This window comes from Felis catus, chromosome X (assembly GCF_018350175.1).
Source record: "Felis catus isolate Fca126 chromosome X, F.catus_Fca126_mat1.0, whole genome shotgun sequence".
Taxonomy (NCBI): domain Eukaryota; kingdom Metazoa; phylum Chordata; class Mammalia; order Carnivora; family Felidae; genus Felis; species Felis catus.
In genome coordinates, this window is record NC_058386.1 from 95,513,599 (window position 1) to 95,533,322 (window position 19,724).

The 19,724-nt window shown below is 43.1% G+C and overlaps 1 long non-coding RNA gene across 1 annotated transcript in view; it reads left to right on the forward strand.

Moving 5' to 3' along the window:
- The window catches only part of LOC123383496, a 34,541-nt gene extending 16,730 nt beyond the window's left edge, over window positions 1-17,811 (forward strand). The window contains exons 2-3 of the long non-coding RNA XR_006593250.1: window positions 17,465-17,535; window positions 17,659-17,811. This is a non-coding gene — a long non-coding RNA (uncharacterized LOC123383496). The remainder of the gene's footprint in view (window positions 1-17,464; window positions 17,536-17,658) is intronic.
- Window positions 17,812-19,724: the final 1,913 nt, after the last annotated feature.

Sequence of the window (19,724 nt, forward strand, 5' to 3'; positions counted from 1 at the left end):
CATTCGATTCGGAACGTATTTAATTTTCTCGCAAGACGAGGAAATTAGAAAAGGCATGGAATCCTAATTGGAAATAGATGTCGGGAAGTTTGTTGGGCATTTCCCACAGAAGTCACCTGAGAAACTTCATGCTTCAGGTTGAGGAAACCATCATAAAAGCACTCCCAGCTGTCCGTCTCTAGTAGCCACGATCACTCTGAGTCTTGGAACGACTGTGTGACATGGTCTTCTCAGTGTGGACCTGCTGGGGCGTAATCCATAGGCACCTGGGATCTTAGAGACGCGTCACTCAAACCTACTGTAACAGTTCTGCATTGCCATAGACGTAGCTGTTTAAAATAATGCGTTATCATCTCATAGTTTTCCTGGCTCAGGAATCTGGGCAGAGCTTCGCCGAACGCTCTGATGAAGATCTCGCAAGGCTTTCTTTCGATCAGGGATATCGGCGGGGGCTGGGGGCCGATCCGAGGCACTGAGCCCCCTTCCGGGCTGACGTGGCTGTCGGCAGAATCTGCTTCCTTGTAGTGGTAGAACTCCGAAAAGCTCGCTATCACGGGGCGCCCGGGTGGCTCTGTCGACGGCGCGTCGGACTTCGGCTCAGGGCGTGATCTCGCGGTTCGCGAGTTCGAGCCCCCGGTCGGGCTCTGTGCTGTCCGCGCAGAGCCTGCTTCGGATCCTCCGCCCCTCCCCCGCTCACACACAGTCTCTCAAAACGACAACAGGAAATTAAAAAAAAACACACAAAACAAATCCTCACTATCACAAGGATAGCAAGAGAGAGGTTCTGACTGCTGGTCTCTCCGTAAATGGGCTGGCTTGATTAGGTCCGGCTCACTCGGTATAATCTTTCTTTCATTAACTTCAAATCAACTGGTTTGGGACCCTAATTACATGAGCACAATCCCTTCGTCTTTGTCATATAACCTAATCATGAGAGTGACATCATCATATGCAGAGGTACTACTCACACTTAAGGAGATTGTATAGAACATAGGCACTAGGGAGCAGAAACCTTAGAATCTTAGGATTCTGTTGATGATAGCTACTGAATCAAAGTCTGCATTAAAAAAAAAAAATACCCAGGGGCGCCTGGGCGGCTCAGTTGGTTAAGCATCGACTTCGGCTCGGGTCATGATCTCGTGACTCGTGAGTTCCAGCCCAGCACCCACTCTCTGCTGTCAGCTTGGAGCCCGGAACCTGCTTCCGATTCTGTGTCTTCTGCTCTCTCTGCCCCTCCCCCACCCTGCCCTCTTTCCCTCTCCCTCTCCCTCAAAAATAAACAAACATTTAAAAAAACAATACCCGGGGCGCCTGGGTGGCGCAGTCGGTTAAGTGTCCGACTTCAGCCAGGTCACGATCTCGCGGTTCGGGAGTTTGAGCCCCGCGTCGGGCTCTGGGCTGATGGCTCAGAGCCTGGAGCCTGTTTCTGATTCTGTGTCTCCCTCTCTCTCTGCCCCTCCCCCGTTCATGCTCTGTCTCTCTCTGTCCCAAAAATAAATAAACGTTGAAAAAAAAAATTAAAAAAACAATACCCATGTGATTCATATGCATATTAAATTTTGAAGCTTTGTGCTCTATCACCTTCTGAGTTAGGAGGAAACCAAAGTAGCCACAAGATGAGTAATTAATGTCCTAGTTCATTGCTAATGGAACCACTTAAACCCACGTCTTCAGTCATTGAGGAACACAAAGTATGTCCTATGTTGGGCCGGCGACAATTAGAACAATGGTCTGATGATCTGGAGTTTAGGAGAAGACAATATCAAAGAGAATTTAATATTTATTGATCATTATAGTAGGCTTGGCGGTTACACACACGTTGTTACGTTCGATTCTGATAACTCTGCCATTATTGGAGGGTAAGCATTATTATTTTACCGGTGAAGAAATGGAGAATCAAAGAGATTGAGGTCCTACATCTAGTACGTGGACCTAGGATCCAAAGCAGTCCTGCCAAAGACCTGGTCTTTGCGCCACATGGTCATGGTCATGTCTGCCAAGTGGGAAGGAGAATAGCCCCCGAAGACCCACTTTATATCAGGGTCTTGAAGATCCCTTTCTTCTGCGCCCCCCCCCCTTAAAGAGGGAACTCCTGCGTTCCCCAGAGCTTTCAAGAAACCAGTAAGTGGAGATGTGACCAGTAGAGAACACAGCTCTCCCCAAGTAGGCCCTGCTCCATTCACTGGGGTTTCCTGGAAGATCGTTATCTGAATATGCTGCCAACGTTCTGAGAAACTGCCTGGTGACGAAGAGGAAAAAAAAAACCTGTTTGCTGAGTGCATTTAAAGTCACGAAATCCCATCTGAAGACAGCATAGTTGCCAACTGGGGATAGACTTCCTATGAGGAAACATGGTGCTGTCCTTTTTCCGCTTTCTTGTCCCACGGCCCCAGCACCCCCTGCCACCCGACCCCCTTAGCAAAAGTTGGCTGTTTCAGACATTTTTTTCCCAGACAGCGTTCAAGATAGGACCGATCTCTTCAAAAGCAGAAAGCGTTTAGGGCTTTACCCGATAGAAAGTTGCTTTATAGAGACTGAAAGTAGACGAATGGTTATCGAAGGTTGGGGGCTTTCGGGGGTGAGAGGGTGATGGCTGAGGGCTGCTAGGTTTCTTTTTAGGGGAACACAAACTTCTAAAATTGATTTTGGTGATGGGTACACAAGTTTATGGATGTACTAAAAGCTATTGATTGTATACTTTATGTATGTATTTATTTATTTTCATATTTATTTTTGAGAGACGGAGACCAAGCACGAGCAGGGGAGGGGCAGAGAGAGAGAGAGGGAGACACAGGATCCAAGGCAGGCTCCAGGCACCAGGCTCCGAGCTGTCAGCACAGAGCCCGACACGGGGCTCTGACCCACGAACTGTGAGATCATGACCTGAGCCGAAGCCGGCCGCTTGACCGGCTGAGCCACCCAGGCGCCCCTTGCTTATATACTTTAAAGGAGTAAATTTGGGGAAACATGGGGAAGACGGTGGAGTAAAATGGAGCCTGAGCTCACCTCATCCCATGGACACACTGAGGCAAAAATCCATGTCTTGCAACTAAGTAAAAACAATCTAAAGAAAGGCAGACACGGGCGCCTCGGTGGCTCCGTCGGTTAAGCAACAAGAAATGTAAAACCCGTAATACGCTAAAAATAAACACAAAGGAATCTAAGCGTAATGCTAAAGAAAGCCGTCAAACCACCAGAGAAGAGGTCAAGAGAAGAATTCAGAACTACAAAAACAACCAGAAAGCAATTAACAAAATGATAGCAAAATCTTTTCTAGCAAAAGCAGTTCTAAGAGGGAAGTTGCTTTAAATGTAAATGGACTAAATGCTCCAATCAAATGGCATAGCGTGGCTGGGTTAAAAAAACAAACAGACAAAAACCCCCAAAATTCCCCCAAAACCCAAGAGCCATCTATATGCTGCCTACAAGAAACTCATTTCAGACCTAAAGGCACGTACAGACTCAAAGTGAGGGGATGGAAAAAGATGCAAATAGCAAGGGGGAAAAGCCAAGTAGAAATTGACAAAATTGACTTTAAAACAAAGACTATGGGAAGAGACAGAGAAGGGCATTACTTGATGATAAAGGGGTTGATCCAATAAGAAGATATACTTGTAAATATCTGTGCACCCATCACAAAGGCACCTAAATATATAAAGAACATATCGATGAATATAAAGGGATAGATTGACACCAATAATAGGGGCTATTAACACCCTACTTATAGCAATGGATAATTCAGACAAGAAATCAATCAGGAAACAGTGGCTGTGAATGGCACATTAGACTAGATACACTTAACAGTTACATACAGAAGTTTCCATCCAAAGCCAGCATAATGCACATTCTTTTCGCGTGCACGTGGAACATTCTGCAGGATAGATCACACGTTAGAGCACAAAACAAGTCTCAATGAATTGAAGAGTATTAAAGTCAGATCAAGCATCCCTTCTCACCACAATGGTTTGAAACTAGAAATCTATCACAAGAAAAAAAAAACTGGAAAAAGCACAGACAACTGGAGGCAACAACGTGCTACTAAATAACCAACAGGTCAACAAAGAAAGAGGGAATAAAAAATTACATAGGAGACAGATGACGATATAAACACAATGATCCCATATCGTTGAGACCCAGCAAAAGCAGTTCTAGGAGGGAAGTTTACAGGAGTACAGGCCTATCTCCAGAAAGAAGAACAATCTAAAACCAAATGACCTTACATGTGAAAAAACTAGAAAAAGAACAAAACTCAAAGTGAGTAGAAGAGAGCAAACAGAGAGCAAAAATCAAAGTGGAGACTAAAAGCAATGTAAAAGATCAATGAAACCAAGAGCTGGTTCTTTGAAAAGGTAAACAGAATTGATAAAACTTTAGCCAGGGGCGCCTGGGTGGCTCAGCCGGTCGGGCGTCCGACTTCGGCTCAAGTCACGATCTCGAGGTTGTGAGTTTGAGCCCCGAGTCAGGCTCTGTGCTGACAGCTCGGAGCCTGGAGCCCGCTTCGGATTCTGTGTCTCCCTGTCTCTCAGCCCCTCCCTTGCTCATGCTCTGTCTCTCTCGGTCTCTCAATAATAAATAAATGTAAAAAAAAAATTAAATATTAAAACTTTAGCCAGATACATACAGGAAATAAGACAAGCACCAGCACAGAGGTACAGATGAGGATAAGAGAATACTAGGAAATATTGCATGCAAACAAACTGGACAACCTAGAAGGAATGGTAAATTCCCAAAAATATACGATCTAAAACTGAATTAGGAAGAAGTAGAACATTTGAATAGGCTTCATAGTTAGTGATGAAATTAATTCGTAATCAAAAAAAAAAAAAAAAACAAAAAAACGAACAAACAAAAACCTCCCAACAAAGAAAAGTACAGGACCAGCTGACTTCACAATAAAAGTCCACGAAACATTTAAAAAAGGAGATGATACTGGGGCGCCTGGGTAGCTTAGTTAAAACGTCCGACTCTTGATTTTGGCCAAGGTCATGATCTCACGATTAGTGGGAAAGAGCCCCACATTGGGCTCTGTGCTGGCAGTGCAGAGCCTGCTGGGGATTCTTTCTCTCTCTTTCTCTCTCTCTCTCTCTGCCTCTACCCTGCTAGCATGCACACAACACTCTCTCTCAAAATAAATAATTTTTAAAAAAGGGATAATACCTATTTTTCTCAAACTACTCCAAAAAATAGAAAAGGAGGGAAAACGTCCAAATTAATTCTGTGAGGCCAGCATCACCCTCATTCTTTGAGGGCAAAGATGCTCTTAAAAAAAAAAGAAGCTTAAAAGCCAATATCTCTAATAAACACAGACGCAAAAATCTGTAACAAAATATGAGCAAACCAAAGTCAGCAGTGCATTGAAGACATCCTTGGTCAAGATCAAGTGAGATTTATTCCAGGGATGCAAGGACAGTTCAACATTTGCAAATCAATCAGCGTGATGCAACATATTAACAAGAAGAAAGACAAAAATTGATATGGTCTCGATAATTGTGGAAAAATCCTTTGACAAAAAATACAGCATCTGTTCATTAGAAACACTCTCAAGTGGGTTTTGAGGGAACATACCTCAAAATAACAACGGGCGTGTCTGAAAAACCCACAGTTACCAATCATACTCAATGGTGACAGACTGGAAGCTTTTTCTTTAAGGAACAAGACAAGGATGTCCACACTCACCTCTGATTCAACACAGTCTTAGCCTGGGACAAGAAAAAGAAATAAAAGACGTCCGAATTGGTAAGGAAAGAGTAAAACTAAAATATTTGCAGACCATATGATACTGTTTATAGGGAACCCTAAAAGACCCTGCCAAGAAACTACTAAAACTAGTAAGTGAATTCAGTAAAGTTGCAGGATACAAAGTTAATACAAAGGAGTTGGTTGCATTTCTGTACGTTAATAATGAAGTAGCAGAAAGAAATTGAGAAAACAATCCAATTGCCCCAAAAAAGGACAAGTTGCCTAGGAATAAATTTACCAATGAGGTGAAAGATCTGTCCTCCGGAAACGATAAAACATTGATGGAAGAAATTGAAAATGGCACAAATGGGTAGATATTCCATGCTTGTCGATGGGAAGAATTAATCTTGACACAAAAATACTGATTCAAAGGGCTGCGGGCATCCCAGTGTTTATAGCCGCATTATTAATGATAGCTGCATCATGGGAAGAGCTCAAATGTCCATTGACTGAGGAACGGATAAAGAAGATGGGGTATGTAACGGAGTGATGGAATATTACTCGGCCATAAAAAGGAATGAGATCTTGCCGTTGGCAACAATATCGATGGAGTTAAAATAAGTCAGAGACAGACAAACACATGATTTCAGTCCTATGTGGAATTTAAACAAAACAAATGAACATGAGGAAAAAGGCAAACCGAGAAACACACTTTTACTATAAAGAACAAACAGGGCTACTGGACGGGAGGGGGGTGGGGGAGATGGGTTTAATGGCGGATGGGCCTTAAGGCGGGCATTGTGAGGGGCACTCACAACGTATGTATGTAACGTGACGAATCACTTACAATGTATGTAAGTGACGAATCACTGAATTCTACACCCGAAACTAATGTTACACTGTATGTTAACCAACTGGAATTTAAACAAAAATGTGGAGAAAGAAAAAAAAAAAAAAAAAAAAACACGTCCATACTACCAAACGCACTTTACTGATTCGGTGCCGTCTCTCTCAAAATATTAATAATATTTGTTTCAGAACTACAGTGAGTAATCCTAAAATTTGTATGGAACCACAGAAGACTCTGAATGCCCAAAGGACCCTTGACAAAGCAGAACAAAGCTGGAAGCATCACAGTCCCGGATTTCGAGATATAATACAAAGCTATAGTAATCAGAACAGTAGGATACTGACACACGCACAAAGACACAGGGATCAATAGAACGTTATAGGGAGCCTAGAAATTAACCCACGCTTACAGGTCAACCTAGGACAAAGGCAAGAATATACAAGGGGGAAAAGACCGTCTCTTCACATCAGCCTTCGCGACATATCCGTGGATCTGTCTCCACAGGCAAGGGAAACAGAACCAAAACTGATGCATTGGGACTACACTGAAACAAAAAAGCTTTTGCACAGTGATGGAAATCATCAACAAAACAAAAGGCAAACTACTGAATGTAACCGCTTATCAGATCACTTGTACATATCTTCTCCCATGCAGAAGATATGTACAAGTGATCTGATAAGCGGTTAACATCTAAAAAATACGAAAAGCTTCTAGAACTCCACATTGGTCCAAAAAAAAGGAACAAAAACAAAACCCCCACAAATAAGAATCTGATTAAAAATTGGGCAGATTATCGGGTTCCTGGGTAGGCTCAGTCGGTTACGCATTCAACTTTGGCTCAAGTCATGATCTCACGGTTTGTGGGTTCGAGCCCTGCATGGGGCTCTTGGCTGACAACTCAGAGCCTGGAGCCTGCTTCGGGTTCTGTGTCTCCCTCTCTCTCCGTCTCCTTTTCCCCCATTCATACTCTGTCTCTGTCTTTCAAAAATAAATAAATGTTAAACAAATTTAAAAAACTGGGTAGATTATCAATAATAGCCAAATTATGGAAAGAGCCCAAATGTCCATCGACTGACAAACGGATACAGATGTGGTATGGGGAAGGCTGGGTGGCTCAGTCGGTTAAGCGACTTCATCTCAGGTCACGATCTCACAGTTTGTGAGTTTGAGCCCCTTGTCAGGTTCTGTGCTGACAGCTCATAGCTTGGAGGCTGCTTCGGATTCTGTATCTCTCTCTCTCTCTCTCTCTCTCTCTCTCTCTCTCTCTGCTCCTCCCCCATTCACGCTCTGTCTCTCTCAAAAATAAACATTTAACAAAATTTTACATTGCTTTTGTATCAAGTTTTTGTGGATTAGAACAAGTCACAAATTGAGCTCAAACCACTATTCCAAAAAACAACCAAACCTGCACCCTACATTTTAAATTAATTTACTAGCCAATGGTCCAGAACCTCCTGTGTAGATTTTGTCTTTACTTATCTCCCCTCTGTGAGGAAGGAAAAAAAAAAAATCTCATTTGTTCTCCAAGAAATACCAATTTGACCAAACCCCTGGATGAGTGGGATTACTTTAGGCAGCGTTGAAAAAGCAACTGCCATAGGGTTGCGTGTAAACCTATTGTTGGATAATCTCTTTGCCCGTGTGAACCCTTTGGAAGAATTTTATAAAGTACAAGAACCAGGTGTAGAACGGGGTGTATTTGGTCACAATTAGTTGATAGATGAGAGAGTTTACCTGGCACCTCCTTCCATATTCTCTCCTCTCTTTCTTCTACTCTCTACCTTCTTCTGTTTCTTTGGTCCTTCTGGAAAACAGGGCTCCCTTCTCTAAACCCTTGCTGATAGGTCCGTTATTCATACGCGGCAGCTGAGCGTGGCGGAAAGAGCGCACTGGCTTTGGAATAAGAGTCGTGACTGACTTCTGGCTCTCTCCGTTACGGTGGCACCTGGGGAGAATTTATTTAACTTCTCGAAACTTCGCTGTTCCATTCCTAAGCTGGGGACAGAGTACACATAGAGTAGGCGTGAGGTTTCCTCGGTGTTCGGTAACAAACGGGAGCCATGGCTGTAGCCATGGCTCACTGAGGGTTTTGGTTTTGCTTTCACAACGTTACGCTAGTTTTTGCTCGCTATGAATCTGGAATATTTTGAGTTTCCCGGTTTTTTTTTATTTTTTTATTTTTTTTTCAACGTTTTTATTTATTTTGGGGACAGAGAGAGACAGAGCATGAACGGGGGAGGGGCAGAGAGAGAGGGAGAGACAGAATCGGAAGCAGGCTCCAGGCTCCGAGCCATCAGCCCAGAGCCCGACGCGGGGCTCGAACTCCCGGACCGCGAGATCGTGACCTGGCTGAAGCCGGACGCTTAACCGACTGCGCCACCCAGGCGCCCCTGAGTTTCCCAGTTTTAAACTCAGCCTTAGAGAGGTGACTTGTAGCCTCCTAGTTTCTGTGCCTATAAAGATGCTACCACATTTTACACCCTTGCGGCCAAATAATCTATAAATTAGGTCATCCCCCGTAGACGACTATAAGGCTTTTTCTAGAAATGCCAAATGCTCCCATCTGCTAGGAAGTTGGGATCACAAATGTGATTGTTTCTGGTGCTATATCCCTTCTCAGGGAAGGGAGGGGGAGATCAAGACCTGAGCCGAGATCAAGAGTCGGGCGCTCAACCGACTGAGCCACCCAGGCGCCCGAAACACAGACTATCTTCAGCCTCAATTTATGTTCCCGAAGCTCCTTGACAGAGCCTGCGGCTTTTCTAATCTCCAGGGAGAGACCGTCATGAGGAGATCATCCATGTTGCCATGAAAAGAAAAAAAAAAATGCAGCAAATTGAGGTGTGTGTCATCTATCCATTTAGTTTTATTTCCTGCTTTGAAATGTAACGCTTTGAACATTTTCCATGTAGATCTACGTAGTTTTGAATGTTTTCCTGGTGTTCTATGCGCGTTATGATTTATATTCAGTTGTTTGGTGTTTGGGCTTTGCACTTAATATATAGTCAGGAGGTCTTCACAGGTGCAATAAAATAAAGACCAGTGGAAAAAATTTAGTGTGGGACTCCCAGGGCCACATTTTGCCTTCAAATACTCTTTACGGTGCTGTGAATCCCGAGTCTGGCCATTTTTGTTTCCCTCACAGCGATTCGTGGATTTGTATCATATGAGGGTGAAATGGATATAAAAACTCGCTCGCTGACGAAAGCCATCGTTAGTGGTGTGCGTTCCTCATCCGGCACGAAACCAAGTAACGTGAAGCAAAATCCATCGAGCCGTTTTCACCGGAAGTCAGCACATCTGTCAGTACGGACCAAGCGCCTTAGATGGATCTGTGTAGAGTGACTTATGTTAGGTCCAAAGCCCAAATTTAAAGCTGTCACCTTGGTGACTTTCTGAGACACTGGGATCAAAGCTCATGGGGGAGAAGGCAGAGGAAAACTGTAGCGTAATCAAATTCCAACTGATTCCTTATCTCGCAGGGGACATCTTTGTAAGGTGAGTTTGTTCTCGCGAATATCTGTACGAAACCGCGACAAGGAGCACACATCGCTTGATCAAAATGCAGAGACAACAGACCAAGTCAAAAGAATCAGCTGGTGAAAATTGCCATGACCATTCATGTTGGTCGTTGAACTATGTAAGAGAGTTAAGAATCCCATCACTCATCACGCGGACGCTCAGGATTTGGGGGCCCAAACGACTGTGATCAGTTCTGTCTCTCGGGTCTCCCTCTCATGATACACTCCGGATAATGTGTGATAAACTTGTAATTCCCACGATTAACCCAAGCTGACAGCTTTCTTTAGAGGTTTTTAGAGTCAAGGTATTGAGCATTTAACTCACATTAACCCGGATGTTTAGCTCTTAGTATATATAAGTCCTAGTCCAAGACGCCCCTCAGGGACGATCCAGAAGAGAATGTACCATTCGAGCATCTTATAACTCACTTGGCAGTCGTGTGGGGAGAAAGAGGTGGTCGGGGCAGGTAGGACAAGACCAGGGCTCACTGAGCAAGATTATGATGACTGCCATAGAAAAATTCATAGAGCTGTCTTCTGTAATTTCAGGAGAGGAGAGAAGGAAGGGAGCATTGGGGACCAGGAAGGGAAACGTAGCAAAGAGCAGTGCAACATCAGCCAAGTCTGAGGCCCTGAAAGTTCATAAACTAGTGGGAGAAGCAGAAACTCACATCTGTTCGTGTTCATCCAGTTGCCCCGGCATCATACGTGACGCTTGAACTATTTTCACAACCACCCTGGGCCTTAGTTGTTATTATCTCTCTTTTACGTGGAAGGAAACGGAGCCCTGCGAAGATTACGAATCTAGCTCAAGATGGGGGCGCCTGGGTGGCTCAGTCGGGGGAGCGTCCAACTCTTGTCTTCAGCTCAGATCCCGATCCCAGGGTGGTGGGATCGAGCCCCACGTTAGGGCTCTGCGCTGAGCGTTAAGGCTGCTTGAGGTTCTTTCTCTCCTCCCCCCTCCGCCCCACCCCTACTCATGTGCACGCTCGCTGTCTTTCTCTCTCCCAAAAATACGATAAGTGAATCTAGCTCAAGATTATATAGTTAGTAAGTAGCAAAGGGAGTAATGTCAACCCACCATTAACACTATTTTAATGGCTATCATTGGTTTTTAAATTTTTTTTTGAGTTTTATTTATTTGTTTTGAAAGAAAGAGAGAGAGTGAGCAGGGGAGGGGCAGAGAAAGGGAGAGAGAGCATTCCCCAAGCAGGCTCCATGCTGTCAGCGCAGAGCCTGATGTGGGGCTCAAACTCCTGAACCGTGAGAGCGTGACCTGAGCTGAAACAAAGAGTAGGATGCTTAGCCGACTGAGCCACCCGGGTGCCCGAACGGCTATCATTGACTGAGTGCCTACTATGTGCTCAGTGCTCTCAGACACTTGATATGAGTTATGTTTATGTTTCATAACAATTCTGCAACGTATGTGTTCCAAACATCACTTTATAGATCAAACGGAGTCTGAGAAAAACTTATTTACTTTCCGAGGTCTCGGCTATCATTAGAACAGTTAGGATTCACATCTGTGTCTATCCGATTCTAAGGAGTATGTTTTTTTGTGTTTTGTGTGTTTTTTTTTTTTTTTTACAATTAAAAATTTTTTTCAATGTTTATGCATTTTTGAGAGACAGGCACACAGCGTGAGTGGGGGAGGGGTGGAGAAAGAGGGAGACCCAGAATATGAAGCAGGCTCCAGGCTCCGAGCTGTTGGTGCAGAGCCCGATGTGGGGCTCGAACCCACACGTGAGATCATGACCTGAACCGAAGTAGGAGGCTTAACTGACTGAGCCACACAAGCACCCCTGGGTTTTTTTTTGCTTTTTTGTTTTTTGGGTTTTTGTTTTTGTTTTTGTTTTGTCTTTACCATTTAACTGCTCATTGGAGGGACAGGAGAGATTTATTATGAATATCTTGTAGGGCTACCTTTGGAAAGGATACCTTCGCGCCAGGCTTTTAAAATAGCTAGAACTTCGAGGGTGTCTAGGTGGCTAGCCGGTTAAGCGTCCGATTTGGGCTCAGGCCATGACCTCACGGTTCGTGAGTTCAAGCCCCGCATCGGGCCCTGCGCTGACAGCTCAGAGCCCGCTTCAGATCGTCTGCCCACCGCCCTCCCCCCCCACCCCACCCCCCGTTCACACTTACGCTCTCCCTCTCAAAAATAAATAAAAACATTAAGAAATAATAAATGGCTAGAACTTCAACCGGTCACATTGGAGCAGAAAGATCTCTACGGAGGCAGGAGGGTGACCTCGCAGTGTAGCACGGGGCATGGGTGCAAGAGGTTTGGCGGGGCTAAGTTGTGGCAAACCGCCAATGGAAAGACGGTAGGGAAAATGGCCAGGATGCTAGAATAACTACAGTATTAGGCAAGGAAAGTTGGTGTGCTGTTTTTAATGTGTTTTTTGCTCATTTGTGTCTCTCCCCGCTGGACTGAGAACGCCGAGCGAGCAGGGACGGTATTTTATTTTTTTCTGTTGAGTTCACTACCGTGTCCCTAGCGACCGGAGTCCCGCCTCGAACGTGATTAGGGCTTCGATCTACAGCCATTAGGTTTATGGCCTGCATAATTCCAGTGGATGGCATTCGCATATACTGCAACACAAATAACGTCTCCTGGAGTGGTACAGTTTGAGAAAAGGCAGTCATAACAGGCAGCGAATACACATTTTGAATAAACGAATGGTTACTTAATTGGCCTTAGGGCAGTGTGTCAGAATGGGGTTTATAGGATGTATTGCAGGGGGAGGGAATTGGGGAAGAGGAAATGTTAAGGCAAAGTGTTAAGTAGTCTGAGCCAGAGGTAACGATCTGAACTACCTAACTGGAAGTGGATAGGACTGGAGAGAGGAAAGACATGCTTCCATGGTAGAATTAACACTGTGTTTCCAGATTGGGTATAGAAGGGAGAGGGGTATTGGCAGCGGGACATTGAAGGTAACTCCAGGATCTTCACCCTGAGCGTCTGGGAGCCTGATCGTGGCGCTACCTTAGTAAAGGAAAATAAGGAAAGATAAGCAGCATTGGCGTGTGCCGTGGGTGGACAGACGATGGATTCGAAGACATAGAAGCTGATTTTGAGGAATCTGGGGGATACCTATATAGACCGGTCTATTTAAGGGCATTTGAATAAACTCAGCAGAGACCAGGGATACGAAGACGGATGATGAAGGTTCTGAAGCCACGGGAGGAGCTGAGACGTTGAATGAGAAGAGAAGGCAGCAACAGGTAGCACCTTAAGAAAGGCTTAAGGGGTGCCCGGGTGGCTCAGTCGGTTAAGCGTCTGCTTCTTGACTTTGGCTCGCGTCATGATCTCACAGTTCGAGCCTCCCCTCAAACCTCCGTGCTGACGGCGCGGAGCCTGCTTGGGGTTGATTCTCTCCCCCGCCTCGCTGTCTGCCCCTCCCCCACCTGAACACGCTGGCGCGCGCGCGCACGCGCTCCCTCAAAACAAAAACGTGTGAGGCAAGAAAGCGGAGACAGCAGGTGCAGATTAAAATGAAAAGTCAAAGGCACTAGAAAGGTGGGACTGCACCTTGAGACAGAACCAGAGACCAGAAACCGTTTTCTAGGGTAGGGGAATGCTGACTTGTCTGTCGACTAAAGGGAAGGGATCAACGGCGATATCGAAGATGGTGACGACCTGTGAGCTGAGGTGCCCAGAGACCAGAGAGGGACAAGAGCACGGCAAAATGGTCAGTCTTGCGACGTATGAAGTACACGTCTTTCCAGATACGACTCGAGAGGGGGAGGCTAGGGGCGCCTGGGTGGCTCGGTCGGTTGAGTGTCTGACTTCAGCTCAGGTCATGATCTCGCGGTCCGTGAGTTCGAGCCCCGCGTCGGGCTCTGGGCTGACCGCTCAGAGCCTGGAGCCTGCTTCCGATTCTGTGTCTCCCTCTCTCTCTGCCCCTCCCCTGTTCATGCTCTGTCTCTGTCTCAAAAATGAATAAACGTTAAAAAAAAAATTAAAAAAAATAAATAAAAAGAGGGGAAGGCTAGGTAGAGAGCGAAAACCTAAAATGGAAGCAAGGCAATTTTTAGCAGTTCGTGCTAGATGGCCTCGATCTGCTCTGTAAGGTAGGGGGCAACTCCATCTGCTAAGCTGTGGACTCTTTGTTAGATTAAAAGGCTTAAGGTATTAAACTAAATATACCTTTGGGGTTATTTGCATCTTGCCAGCATGGGGGGACCTCTTCCTGTACGTATCCACAACCTCACTAAATTCCGTTGCAACTGTGTTTTGAAAAGTTTTGTCCTAGCAGGCTTAGCTTGGCCAACTCTAAGCCCTTTATCAGAAAGCAGTCCTATCAGAAGGCAGTTTTGCATCGAATCCTGTTGTGTGCTTGTTGCTATGGAAACCATCGAATGCAAACTTTATTTTCTAGAACACCCAGCTAAGCTATTGATCAGGTGGGAGCGAGAGAGCTTCAAACCATTTCACTCGAGGAGAAGGGAAAAGAAAAAAAGAAAAAGAAAGAAACCTCAGCGAGGCTGTTTGGTGAAGAGAGGCCTTTTGGTTGGGAAAAACACAATCATGGTTTCACATGCACAAATGTAGGGCATAGACGCTTGGGGCTTTCTCTTTCTGCTTTTTACAAACAAAGGTGTCGGAATCCGGGGCTCAGAGGCAGGTAGGAAAGATGACAGGAGTCCTTAGCAGACAGAAAGCAATAATCTATAAAACCAAGCTCGCAGAACTCAAAGAAGGAACAGGACCGGGTCATTAAGTCCGAGTGAAATTACAGCAAGACCAATGCCGGGGCTTCAAAATCAAATAGAGCGACTAAATAGAAAAGAGCCAGAGAAAATGGCAAAGCTGGGGGAAAAAAAAAAAAATCTCATTTAACGGGAGCACATCACACACATCAGTGAGCTTTTTTTAGACTCTCATGTTCTAAGAAGGTATCAGGTAAAAAATGAAGTTATTACTATCGGCTTTTATACCAGACTACAGTTAGGGTCTAGACAGAGGCCGCAAAATCCCCTGTACTTTTCTATCTCTGGCCCCGGACAACGTCAGGATGTTTATGGAACATACTGGTTACGTTGAGGAGGAGAAATTCGATGCTTTAGTAAAGACCAAGGGGGGGAAATGTCAGTCATGCAGGGGAGTGATCGGCCATGTTGGCATAGAAACAAAACAGTCACAGAGGGAAATGGAAGGAAAGCCACTAAATACGAATCCCATGAATAACTCCCCTTGTTTAAAGTCCGTGCTTAGTATGCGAACTTATCTGGCGAATATCTATTGTTCAGTTGTCTGTACGTGACGAAGATCACCTTCAAAAAGCTTAAAATTAAATATCGGGGGCGCCTGGGTGGCTCAGTCGGTTAAGCCTCTGACTTTGGCCCAGGTCAGGATCTCACGGTTTGTGAGTTCGAGCCCCACGTCGGGCTCTGTGCTGACAGCTCGGAGCCTGGAGCCCGTTTTGGATTCTGTGTCTCCCTCTCTCCCCCCCCCCCCCCGCCCTCAAAAATACATAAACATTAAATAAAAGGTTTTTAATGAAACTGAAAATCAGCTACCACCTAGAAACGAATATTGGTAATATTTTTGGTGTAATCCTTTCTCATTTTATGCTTTGAGTTCTATAACTTGATATGGAGCTATCTCTGCCAAGATATACAGGAATATATCTAATCATACGTATTACAATATTAGAAGAATATGTAAATCTACATTGCGGCCCTCAACATCTTATAAAGACCTTTTCCCAAAAAATCCTTAAATCTTTTGAGAACGTATTTTGAAAGTTTCTTTAGGAGCACTCATTTTGGGGAATGCAATTTATTTAATCAGTTTCTTATTGTTAGAAAATTGCCTTTCAGTCTTTCACATTTATAAATTTTTGATTAACACCTTTGTCTATAAATCTCAGTGTATATTTATAGAAGGAGAATTTTTAGGTCAACGTTTACTACTTGTGAGGGCTTTTGATTAAATATTGCCAGACGGCCTTAAACGATAAATTTTCAGAAGTAGAGGTTTTATTTATTTTAAAGCTTATTTTTGAGAGGGACAGAGAGAGAGAGAGTGCATGCAGGTGCGTACCCATGAGTAGGGGACAGGCAGAGAGGGAGACAGAGGTTCTGACGAGGCCTCTGCACTGACAGCAGAGAGCTCAGTGTGGGGCTCGAACTCACATACCGTGAGATCGTGACCTGAGCTGCAGGTGGACGCTTAACCAACTGCGCCACCCAGGCGCCCTGGGAGTAGGGGCTTTAGATTAGAGATCATGAAATTTTTAAGGCTTTTGATTAATAGTTACAGATTTCCTTCCAGAAAGATTGTAACGGCTTATATACTCCCAAGCACCGTGTGAAGTCTGTTTTGTTCTCACATAAACACAGGATACTAATATTCTTTTACATGTTGGCAAGTTTCATGGGTTTAAAAATTGGTGTCTTGAATTAATTTACGTTCTAGGTAAAGTTGGACGTTGTGACATGCGGCTTTACCTTTGTATTTGTTTTGTGAACGTTCTATCCGCGTCTTTTGTCTAAATTTCTTTGGGGGTGTTCCTATTGGGCTTATTGTCTGCCAGAAATCCTTTTATATGTGAAGAACGTTAACCCTTTCTTCCTCTTGGTAACAATTCTATTTCTCCTGGGTCTCATTTGCCTCTTAATTTATGGGGTTGTAATGCACAAAGGCTTATCATTTTAAATACAGTTAAGCATATGATTCATTGTCTTTGTGGCTTCTTTCAGTGTTTTGTTATTTAAACAAATTTCTTGGGGCGTCCGGGTGGGTCAGTCGGTTAAGCATCCGACTTCAGCTCAGGTCATGATGTCTCTTAGTCCGTGGGTTCAAGCCCCGTGTTGGGCTCTGTGCTGACAGCTCACAGCCTGGAGCCGGCTTCAGATTCTGTGTCTCCTTCTCTCTCTGCCCCTCCCCGCTCACTCTCTGTCTCTCTCTCAAAACTAAACTTAAAAAAAATTTTTAAAAAATTTCTTACACTGAATCAAATACATTTTATCTCTTCTTTTTATGATTTCATTTATTAAATTTTAATATATCTGGGGTACGTACGTGTATGTGTTTGTATATGTACACACATATTTGCAAAGACCTTTTAACTATAAAAAACTGAGTTTTAATTTTTATTTCCAAGCCTCCCCCCCTAGCCCCCTGCTGGAGTTAAATGTTAATTCAAAGACGATTCAGACGAGTCTATATTACTAAAGAAATTGCAATGGTTCATCAATCAGATAAAAAAAATGTTTCGTGATTAAGAAGCAGTGTTTTAAGACTTCATAATAAGATAGCTTTACTATGTTGCAGTTTTTTTTTTTTTTTTTAGTAAACTGGTTGAGGGTTTTAGGTAAAGAATACAGCACTAGAATTTTGTCCCCATTTAAACAGGAGGAAATAGTTCTCGATTAGTGTTTTTACACAAAATATCTGATTTTTCAGGGATGGATTACCGATGTTCACTGGAACTTTCCTGTATCTCCTCAAGATTACACTCATATACACGTCCAAAGGTATCCAAATGTGGGAAACTCAGTTATTTTGTATTCATGGTGTGAATAATGCGTCAATACATTTTAATAATTGTTTCTTTTATAATACATTTAAGTATACTTTTCGTCCAAACCTTTTTTTAGGTTTTGTAATTTATCCTCATAAGTGAATTATGGCTTCTTCAAGACAACAACAACAACAACAACAACATCGCCATCATTTGTATTGTGGTGGATTGAATTTATATGTTACATTTCAGAAAATTTGCTATCCTTCCAACATTTATTCTTTCCATCAAGAAACATTTATTAGGGGCGCCTGGGTGGCGCAGTCGGTTAAGCGTCTGACTTCAGCCAGGTCACGATCTCGCGGTCCGTGAGTTCGAGCCCCGCGTCGGGCTCTGGGCTGATGGCTCAGAGCCTGGAGCCTGTTTCTGATTCTGTGTCTCCCTCTCTCTCTGCCCCTCCCCTGTTCATGCTCTGTCTCTCTCTGTCCCAAAAATAAATAAACGTTGAAAAAAAAATTTAAAGAAACATTTATTAAACTTGTATTTGCTTTAGGAAAATTTTAAAGAACTTCTCTTGTAGGCTTTGTACTTTTCTTCTTTTCTTGTTTTATGCATTGATTTTTAAAAATATACATACATTTGTGTATGTATGTGTGTATATATACATACATAACGCATTATATATATGTAGTGAGACTTTATATACATGAACCATTAACATTCATATTACAAGAAATGGAATTTTCCTGTATCTTCTATTTCTAGCATCTAGGGTAGCTCTTGGAACATCTCATATTTATTTATTTATTTTTTTTTTACATCTCATATTTATTCAGTTGATTCTCTAGTTTCCTAACTAATCATTATCTATAAATAATGATAATTTATTTCTATTTCAAAATTTTTGTGTTTCCTTTTTTTGCATAGTATTCTATTACTCAAAACTTTCAGAGCATTTTTTGGATTATTTACCATTTTAGTCACATCACACTGGTACAAAGTGAAATAAAAATTATGCATATGCAATTACAGAACTTTTTTAAAGTTTGAGATGGATGTTGAAATTTATCACATGCCTTTTGGGCAACTATAAAATGTTGCTTTTTCTGCTATATCTTAGCGACGTTATGGTTCATATCAGTATATACCTAATAATAAACCACATCTACATTCACTGGATAAATACAAGTCAGATATTATTTGCTTAGTCCTAAGGAACATTTTTCATATCTATTCATAAGTGTGATTATTTTCTAATTTGTATTTTCTTCTGTACTCGTTAGATTTCGGTACCGAGGTATCTAAATTTCATGAGGTCAATTGCGAAACTTCCTTTTTTATCTATGGTCTAAAATAATTTCTATGCTGTGGAAATTATATGCTGCTTCAAAGTTCCAGAACTATCCATGTGGGCATGGAAATGTCTTTGCTGCTTGTTGTTTCACGTCCCCATCGCTTCTCCCCATGGTTATTGATCTTGTCAGGTATTTCGGTCTTCTAATTAGCCATGCTGATCCATTTCTTTGAAGAAAATTATGCACTGAATTGGGTTTCTCACATGTCTGTTTTGAGATTCTTCTTAAAGGCTTTACTATTATTATTATTGAGAAGTTTTGGGTTCACAGCAAAACGGAGGGGAAGGTACAGAGATTTCTCCTATATGCCCTGTCCCCACACATGTATAGCCTCCCCCAGGATCAACAACCCCCAACATGGTGGTGTATTTGTTACCACTGATGAATCTACATTGGCACATCTTAATCACCCAAAGTCTATAGTCAGTGTTAAGGCTCACTCCTGGTAGTGTACATATGGGTTTGGACAAACGTCTAATGACATGTAAACACTATTGTAATGTCATCCATAGTATGTTCACTGTCGTAAAAATTGTCAGCGCTCCCTCTATTCGTTACGCCTTGCCCCCTAGCACGCACTGATCATTTTATTGCTCGCGTAGTTCTGCCTATTCCAGAATGTCACGTATTCGGAATCCTATAGTAGGTAGCCTTTTCAGTTTACCTTCTTTCTCCTAGTAAGATGCATTGAAGTTTCCTGTATATTTTTTTATGCCTTGGTAGCTCATTTCTTTTTAGCACTAAATAATATTCCATTGTCTAGATGTACTAGTTTCTCCATCCAGTTCCCGAAGGACATCTTGATTGCTACAAGTTTTGGCAATTGTTGAATAAAACTGTTAAAAAC